Below are 10,497 nucleotides of genomic sequence, written 5' to 3'. Positions count from 1 at the left end.
TCCCTAAAATGCCTAGATTTCTTTTTCTGTTCACTTAGAGTTAATGATTAAAGAGAAAGTAGTTTGACAGCTTTCTATCACTCAAAATCTATTGTCAGGCATGGTACTAGGCTCTCTTGGGGAAGAAGTCCCTACCTTTTAAGAGTGTACATTCTGCTTTATTTCTCATTAGACTGCACTCAGGTCTCACCTCTGGAGCTCGGCCTCAGTGTAAGAGCATAAGGATGAGAGGAATGGACTGGGCTTGCTGTGCATGTTCACCCAGGAAATGTGTTCCTGGAAGATACTTGCATTTACCATATGGGCATCCTCTCTAAAGGTAAGGAAAATCCCACCATCTACTAACCGTCCTCTTATATTATGAACTAGTTAATTTTTTAGTTTATTTAGATTGTTTATTTTCTTCTTCACATTTAGACTCTAGAACACTAGTTCACATTGCCCTGAGAAAAGATATATCCCTAACATTGATTTTCAACTTTACTCACTGACAATTGAAAAATTTCCTTTTTGCTCTCATATTTCAGGATCTGATGAACTAGCTGTGGCTCTCCCTTATTTTTACCTTTTACAATTTTTAACATACAAAATAGCCACATTCAGTCTTTACCTTTCCGACTATGGTTCTAAAGTTTTTCATTTGTCTTTACAGACATGCCCTCCACAGCTTGCACTGTTTTACTTGCCTTTTCTGGACTTTTCCATATTAATTATATTTTATTCATCACAAATAGGTCTATTGAATTTTTGTTAGTGAGCAAAAAAAGAAAAAGAGTTTGGTGTGTTATAAGCTCCATAGTTAATTTAGATCAATGTTTAGTACATACAGTAATTTTAAAAGTTGGACATTTTTTTGTATTCTGATGCATTTTAAATTCTCATTTAGTTTAATGATGTTTTCACATTATTTTATACTACTATTTCTATGATTAGATATCCCAGAGTTTACCACCTGGTAATAAGTTGTAAGTTGTTGACGCTGAAAATAACATTTGCTAAAAGCTACACAATAGTTTCTGATCATTTGTTAATGTGGTGCTCTGATTTTTTGCATGAAACAAAACAAACAAGCCAGAGAAATACAACCAGAGACATTGAAATAAAGAACAAATGACAGTAACCAGAAGGGAGGGGGGAGGGAGAATAGAATAGGGGATAACGTGGGGCAGAGCCATCAAGGAACACATGCAAAGGACACATGGATAAAGCCAAAGGGGGTAGGTTTAAGGGTGGGAGGTGGGGATGGGTGGGGTGGGGGGCAAAGTGGAATGAAAATGAAGACAACTGTATTTGAACAACAATAAAAAAACATATTTTACCAAAAATGTTTTAGCAGTTCATACCACAGGATTCTTCACATCTTGCATAAAATGTTAAGTCTGTTTTTTATTTTAATTTCTGATGTTTTTAATAGTGAGTGATGTTTTCAATGAAATGGAACTTGTGAGCCTGCAGTATCCTATAAATTTTATATTTTAAATATCTAATTCTAGCAGTAGATGTGATTGCTCCAAGATTATGACCAGGGTAGGAGATATTTTCTAGCTTATTTCTAAATAGTCATCCTATTACTGTCTTACACCATTGTCTTTTTTTCCTTAATCATATGTGCCCAATATAATAATTTTGGTGTGAAAAAAATCATATTTAATCACTTATCCTGGGTCATATTTAATGGAGCATAACTGATAACATAAAATCCATTTCTTTGGATATATTTGTTGTATTATTAATGCATTAGCTTTTTTTAATTTTTATTTTATTGATATGCCATTACAGTTGTTCTATTCCCCCCTCATTCCCCTCCACCCTGCACCCCCATCCCCACCATTACCCCCTTTAGTTTATGACCATGTGTCTCAAGTTCTTTAGATTCTATATTTCCCATACTATTCTTGCCCTCCCCCCTATCTATTTTCTACCTACCGTCTATGCTACTTATTCTCTGTACCTTCTCCCCGCTCTCCTCCTACCACTCCCCTGTTGCTAACCATTCATATGATCTCCATTTCTGTGGCTCCCCTCCCGATCTAGCTGTCCCTTTGGTTTGCTTTTGTTTTAGATGTGGTTGTTAATAACTGTGAGTTTGCTGTCCTTTCACTGTTCATCTTTTTTATCTTCTTTTTCTTAGGTAAGTCCCTTTAACATTTCATCTAATAAGGGCTTGGTGATGATGAACTCCTTGAATTTGATCTTATCTGAGAAGCACTTTATCTGTCCTTCCATTCTAAATGAAAGCTTCACCAGATAGAGCAATCTTGGTTGTAGACCTTTGGATTTCATGACTTAGAATACCTCTTTCCAACCCCTTCTTGCCTGCAAGGTCTCTTTTGAGAAATCTGCTGACACTCTGATGGGAACTCCTTTGTAGGTGACTGTCCCCTTAGCTCTTGCTGCTTCTAGGATTCTCCCCTTCATTTTAATCTTGGCTAATGTAATGATGATGTGCCTTGGTGTGTTTCTTCTTGGGTCCAACTTGTTTGGGACTCTCTGAGCTTCCTGGATGTCCTGGAAGTCTATTTCCTTTGCCAGATTGGGGAAGTTCTCCTTTATTATTTGTTCAAATAAGTTTCCCACTGGTGGCTGTTTCTTTCCCCCTTCTGGTACCCCTATAATTTGGATGTTGGAGTGTTTAAAGATGTCTTGGAGGTTCCTAAGTCTCTCCTCATTTTTTTGAATTCTTGTTTCTTCATATTTTCCTGTTTGGTCATTTTTTTCTTTCTTCTGATTCACTTCCTTGATTTGAGTCCCAGTTTCCTTTCCATTACTATTGGTTTCCTGTGTATTTTTCTTCATTTCAATTAGTTTAGCCTTCATATGTTCCTCTAATTCGTGACTAAAATCAACCATTTCTGTGAGCATCCTGATCACCAGTGTTTTGAACTGTGCATCTGAAAGTTTTGCTATTTCTTCATCGCTTAGGGTTATGGGCTCTGGGGCTTTGAGATCTTCCTGAGCCATTTTTGGTCTGTTCACACCCATTAAGTATGAGGAGCAGAGCCTTAAGTGTTCACCAGTGTAGGGCCTCTCAGGTCGCTGGGCTGTGATGCTGTATGTGGGGGCAGGGTCAGAGCAGGGAAATGGCGGCCCTCTCTGCTGCCTCGTGTGGCTGGGGCCTGCTCGTCTTGTATCAGCGCCCACTCCCTCGCTGATCTATCTGCACAGGAATGCACGCCACCACAGTCAACCTGCTGCCCTGCGTCCTTGCTGGGTCTGCTGGTCGCTCACTGGGTAGCTCACTGGGTCCGCCCTTTGCAACCCCATGCCTGGGATCCACGTGCCTGAGTCTGTCTGACCGAGTTTTCCTATGCAACCCCGCTCCACCAGCTGCTGGCTTCGCAACTCTTACTGGTCAGGCTGAAGAATTCGTTGTTATCAGACTTCTGAAAAGTTCAGTTTTCTGTGTTCTGGCTGTGTTTTCTGTTGCTAATATTTTGTTGTCTCTAAACTTGGTTGTGTGAGAAAGCACGACGTCTCCACCTATGCCTCCATCTTGGTGGAAGTCCTCTGCATTAGCTTTTTAAATGCTCACTTGAGAAGTATTAGTCACTTTGTAGTTGTTCAATGGCAAAGTAACAACTGTTCTATGGTGTTCCTTCCTAGAAGAATTTTTTGGTGTGTGTAAATTCAGGATTTCCTCTTATATGTTCTCCAACACTTAAGATATATATTAAAATAAAACTGATCTTAGATCTGATTCTCGAAGGAATTCCATTGTTTACTTTTTTTTTTTCAAAAATATGATCCTTTATGCCCTATACATTTTACATTTTTATACTTGCTTTCTCATTGAGTTGTGGATTTGGAAGAGTATTCCATACTTTGTATTTCCCATAGTTTCTAACTAAGCATGTAATAAATATTCATTGAATTAAATGTCAATTTTTTGCATTGGTAAAATGGTTGGCACCTATTTCCAATTCCATAGTGATTTGATTACAATGTACAGCCTTGGTGTAAAACTTTCTCCAAGACATTTTGAAAGTTTAAATAAGCCATACTCTCAGTGCCTGTTTTCCTACATACATATGTATCACCTCACAGAAGTCTATTCGATTAATCAGGCATGATTTATGCTTAGGGAAACCACAATACTTTTTCCAATCAGATGATGTTTGATCAAGTGTTCCATGATCTTGCTCTTTATTATATATATATATATATATATATATATATATATATATATATATACACACACACAATTCATTTTAACAGATCTTTATTGCTGCTGGGCACTGGGAGGCCTATCTTGGGATGCCTTTCCTTAGAGCACTTACAGTTGTATGGTATTCATAACACATGTGCTGCTACATGCAACGTGCACCTGGGCCCACATTCTCCCCTTTGAAAGGCCATTCTATCAACAAAGGTCAATTGAACACAAGAGCCAAAAGGTAGGAAAAACCTAAGTGTCCATCACCAGATTAATGGATAAACAAAAGTGACGCATATATGCAGTAGAATATTATTCAGCCATAAAAATTAGTGAAATCCTAACACATTTCTACAACATGCATGGACCTGGAAAACATTATGCAAAGTGAAAAAAGCCACCCATAAAAGGGTGAATATTAAATGATTCTACTTATAGGAAATATCTAGAATAAGTGAATCCATAGATATAGAAAATAGGTTAGAGGTTATCAGGGGCTTGTAAGAGGAGGGAGTGAGCAGTTTTTGCTTAGTGGTTAGGGCGTTTCCATTTAGGGTGATGAAACATTTTGAGAACAGTGGTGATTGTTGCACAACATTATGAATGCAATTAATGCCACTGAACTTTACATTTTAAAATAGTCAAAATGACTAATATGTTTTATATATCTTACCATAATTTAAAGAAATTTATCATTTTTCTTGACTAGTGTGGCTCAGTTGGTTGGACGTCATCCTGCCAACCAAAAGGTTGTTGGTTTGATTCCCAGTCAGGGAACATGCCTGGATTGTGGGTTCAATCCCCAGTCCCGGTGCGTAAAAGGGGCAACCAATTGGTCTTTCTCTCTCACATCAATGTTTCTCTCTCTTTCTTCCTCTACCTCTAAAAATACATAAATAAAATCTTTTCTTCAAAATTAAAGAAATTAGTAACTTACTATAATAAAAACCACAATTGTACACTTTAAATGCATAAGTTGTGTAGTATATGAGTTCTATCTCAATCAACAAAGCTGCTTTTTTAAAAAGGTCAGTTAAAGATTGGGGAGTTAAAGCATATAACCCTTTACTGTCCTTGTTATCTTTTTCTTAAAAGAAAATATGGAAATAATAATAATTATAAAATGGCAAAAAAGGTTACTGTTCTCACTATAAAAAAATAAACATGGAGTCTAGGCTGATTTGGGGAAATGTGTGGAAATCAATATACAAATCATGTTCCATTAACACCCAATTGTCATTAATGCACTTTAAAACCTTCAAAATAAAGTTTCTATTGGAAAAACTCATTAAATACATTCTGTCTCACTCTCTCGGTAGAGCTGGTCATATTTCCACAATGTCTTTAGATGCTTATGATGGATCATTTCGTCCCCCCCCCCCATCTAGGAACTCTACAAAGTGCAAGAATTTCTTTGTAGTCTGAAGGGCCCCTGAGTCTGTGAACTGCACGGCTTTGCCAAGATTGCCAGCCTGCCAAATGTTCAGCTGCCAAAAGACTAGCCCAGGCTTCCTTGTATAATAAAAGTACAAAAAAGGCCATGTGCTTGGAGGACTTGCCCAATTCTGTCTGCTTCATAGAGAAAATAAATCTCTGAAGAAGTCCAAGGGAGAGCTACCATCTGGTCAGACTCCTGGCTTTCTCAATATGGCTCCCACAGCCTATCGCCAAATGTCAGAAGGGCTTCCTGTGTTGGACAGAGGCGGACTGCAGAGTTTGGGGCCAATATGCTAAAATCAGATGGGAGCCTAATGAGGTGGGACTTGGCAGATTGGTTTCAACCTGCAGTCTCATCATTGCTTCTGGCACATTCACAGAAGGGTCAACATTTCAGCAATAGAAATTGCAGCAATTTAATAGCTGGCTCTGTAGTTGCTGACTATCTGTTAATTTTTTGAAGAATCCACAACACATCCAAGTAGAAACTTACCCAACTGCTACAACACTGTGTGTCCCAAATTATTGGAAGGCAATACTGTTGGAAAAAACTACAGAACTGTTTTCACAGTGCTGACACTTTGCAGTATTTGGCTCGATTTCTGCACACTTTGATCTTCAGTTCTAAAAGCCAAAAACAATTTTTCTTTTGTATGAGGTAGAGCATGCTACAAAGGTTCACATCTTACAAAAACCCTTCTTTTATAGTAAATGATAGTATGAAAGCTGTGTGCTTATCATGTTGTTACTCTGGCCTTGGTGGCCTGCCTAGCTTAACCATCAATTGTTTATTTGTCGATTTTTTCTGTTAACATCTGAAGGTGGTGGTAAATAATAAGGTCAAAATATTGATCTATATACTCATATTAGATTTTTTTAGACTGTTAGAAATCACTGATGAGATGTGATAACTTTGAGCCAGAAAGATCAGTATCACTTTTGAGAGAATCTGTGAGAGAATTGAATTATTTATTTGTTGTCTTTTCAATTTATTACCAAAGGCCATACATTAATATTTTTCTTCTCTAACTGAAAACTCTCATTGGTGTTTTTCAGTCTGGCAAAACATCTGTATGCAGTTGTCCTCAGTAACTGGTAACATCAGTAACTCAGCACAAAACTGAGCCTCAAGATCACACCATATGTGAGATATTTCTCCCTGCTAGTCTGTGCTGTTGTCACTTCAGCTCAGCGTATCAGGTACTTGCTCTCACCATATTCTCCCCACCCCCCCACCCCCATGCCCACACACCCTACTCTTTACATCTCTTCAAAGGGGACCCCTCTAAGGCACTCCCCCTTTCTTCACCTTCTCTATCTAGTCAGGCATCAGGTCTTATTGGCCATGCTCCTGGCCCTTCCGCTCCCCTGGAGGGACTCCCAACATGCCACCCCGCAATATGCTGCTTTGGCATCGATCGTTTTGAAGGGAAGCCACTTGAGAAATGGCAGACTCAGGAAAGGCTCTCTGCCCTCTTTTCTACTTAAAAGCAGATCATAAAATTTCCCATGACAGATGAAAAAGGTAAAAGGATTAAGAAGTACAAATTGGCACTCACAAAATAGTCATTGGGATATAAAATGCAGAGTCAATAATATTGTAAAAACTGTGTATGGTGCTGAGTGAGTATTGGAAATAGCAGGGGAACACTTTGTAAAGTATATGATTGCCTAACTACTATGCTGTACACCTGAAACTAATACAAAATAGTTGAATGTAAACTAGTTGAAAAAAAAATACCTTGTGACCTGCCAGCAGGCATCCCATGGAATACAATTGAAAAGTAAAGATGTATCCTTAGAATTAGTTATGCATGAGTCTCTTTAATTGGCTCACACCATCTTTCCTGCCAAGAAGGCTCACTCTGCACTTAGGTGGCGAAGCTGCTCCATTCCTCTGGCTGGCTGTCACCTTTGTTTTTACACAACCTGCTTGGCCATCCCCAGCTGCAATCTTCACACTCCAAGTCCTTGTAGACCTCACTGAAAGTTTAGGGCTTTTTAAAGTGTATTCTACATTTGATTATTTTTATTTTATAATGCTTCTATTTGTAGTTCTTTCTCCTGTGTGCCCAACTAGACAATGCATGCCCTCAGATGGCTTCTAGAGCTTGGCATCCCCAGTGGCAAGTGGACTGCCTTGTATTTATTCACATTTATCAAAATGTTGAAGGGATCATGGCAGGCTGAGGATGTGGCAAGTGACTGAGGCTTCCTCCACCCTCATGGAAGTTGGTTTACTGAGGAAGAAAGAAATAGGCCATTAAGCTGCAGGATATGGATTAAGGAATGTTTGCAGTGCTCTGCATATATATATTAGCAGGATACCTAATCCAGGCCAGGCAGTCCAGGGAAGTTTCATGGGAAAGTGATATTTGAGTTCAGACCTAAAGGGTGAGCACTCAGAGCTTAGTAACTGGTAATATAGGTAATTCTCTAATAACCGACCTACAGAACCAGCTTTACTGTAAAGAGTGGACCAGATGACAGTTTGTAAAATAAATGCCATTTTATTGCATTTCCAACTTCTCTAAAATCTTCCTCAAGAAGGATAATTATATGTTGTTGTTTTTGTCAGTTTAGCTTTTTAAAAATAAATGATTCTGTCACTGAAATGAATAGTTTTAATTCAGCTTAGTGGACGAAGACTTTCCTGAGTAGAATAGATAAAGAAAAAAGAAGTAAAGTAACTGGCTGAGGAGGTTAAAGCAGAAGGCCAGGGCAAGAGCAAGGGAAGAGAACCAGAGTCAACAAACAAATGCAGGAGGACACTTGCTGAGCTGGAACGAGGCTGAACTGTAATGCAGGTAACATAACTGAATGATGGTTAAAAGACAGGATGCATGGTTCTTACTCATCTGCATAAAAATCCAGTTCTTTTCACAATTTAATCATTTCAGTTGCTTTAGTACCATTTGCTTTCTTACCAGAGTGTTTGGAAATATTACATGAATTAATCAACATAAAAAGCTCCTTGAGAATTCAAGGTCTCTATTGAGACTTAAGGTCTTTCACTTATCACCTCTTTTGTGTGCCAATAGAGGGTTTTTTTTATCTACAGATATACTAAAGAGCAATGATTAAGTATGTCCTCAAATAACATCAATGTGTACAAATAAATAACTACAGCAGTCCCCTCCTTATCCACAGGGAATATGTTCCAAGCCCCTCATTGGATGCCCAAAACCAGGGGTAGACCAAACCTTGTATATACTATGTTTTTTCCCATGCACACCTATATAAACTTTAATTTATAAATTAGGCAATTTCATGGATAGAAGATTAGTTCTTAGCGATATTGGCATACAAATTAAACTTTTTCCTTATTACATCAAGAACTTTCTCCTTTTCACTTAAAGGAAGCACTTTATGGCTTTTCTTTGACGTATCCAAATTGCTGGCCTCACCATTCTTGTGCTTTGGGGACATTTTTAAGTAAAATAAGACTAAACACAAACACTGTGATATAGCGGCAGTCAATCTGATAATCAAGCCAGCTACGAGGTGACTAACAGCAGCGTACATGTGGGTACACAGGACAAATGTACACCAGGAAGGACAGCATGGGTCAGCAAGAGATTTCATCACACTAGTCAGATCAGCACAGGATTTAAAATTTATTAATTGTTTTTTGTCTTGATTTCCCATTTAATATTTTTGGTCCACAATTGACCATGGGTAACTGAAACAATGGATAGCAAAACTGCAAATAAAGGGGGCACTACTACACTAAAATCATGGACACTCATAAAGGTATAAATAAGAGGAAGAAAAGACATCTGTAGAAGGTTTCTCTAAGGTTGTGCAAAATGCCCAGGGAAATGCCCAAAGCCAAGCTGTTCTCTTGGTGTTGATGAAAAGTGCACCAGGGAAGGAGGGGAGAGCCTAGAGCATAATTAGACAAGATGAAATTCTGTGATCTCCCCAATAACGAGTTTGCTTCATACAAAATGTCTGCAATTAATTAGTTTTACTCATGGGAGACACACAGGGTCCTAGAATGGACACAAGCCCACCCGCCTGGGAATCAGGACCTGAAAGGGCCCAATCCACTTGTGGGAAGCAAGAGAAGTGATAGAAAGTGGGGTGAGAGCAGAGAAAGCAAGTAGCATTGTTCTCTCTCTGACCCCTCCCCCACTCATAGCACCACAACTCAGTGCCATGGGTTGCCATGCCCTGGCAGATACCTAAGGCTCTGCCCCTTACAATATACAGGTGGGTCAAGACAAAGACATATGGCCCAAATGAAAGAACAGGTCAAAACTCCAGAAAAAGATCTAAGTGATGAGGAGGCAGACAACATATCAGATGCAGAGTTCAAAACACTGGTAACCAGGATGCTCACAGGAATGGTTGAGTATGGTTGCAAAATAAAGGAAAAATGAAAGCTATGCAAAATGAAATAAAGGAAAACATACAGTGAACCAACAGTGAAGAGAAGGAAACCAGGACTTAAATTAATAATTTAGAACAAAAGGAAGAAATAAACATCCACCTGGAACAGAATGAAGAAATAAGAATTCAAAAAATGAGGAGGAGCTAAGGAACCTTTGGGACAACTTTAAACATTTCAGCATCTGAATTATAGGGGTGCCAGAAGGAGAAGAGAAAGACCAAGAAATTGAAAACTTACTTAAAAAATAATGAAGGAGAACTTCCCCAGTCTGGAAAAGGAAATAGACATGCAAATCCAGGAAGCTCAGAAAGTCCCAAGGAAGTCGGATCCAAGAAGAAACACACCAAGACACATCATAATTAATTAACCAAGATTAAAGATTTGGAGAGAAGCTCTAAAGCAGCAAGAGAAAAGGAGAGAATTACTTACAAAAGAGTTCCCATCATACTGTCAGCTGATTTCTCAAAAGAGACTTTGCAAGCAAGAAGGGACTGGAAAGACTGTATTCACA

The sequence above is a fragment of the Artibeus jamaicensis genome, unplaced genomic scaffold, assembly GCF_021234435.1.
Source record: "Artibeus jamaicensis isolate MK-2021 breed Jamaican fruit bat unplaced genomic scaffold, CSHL_Jam_final contig_867, whole genome shotgun sequence".
Classification (NCBI taxonomy): Eukaryota; Metazoa; Chordata; class Mammalia; order Chiroptera; family Phyllostomidae; genus Artibeus; species Artibeus jamaicensis.
This window is presented reverse-complemented; position numbering follows the sequence as displayed.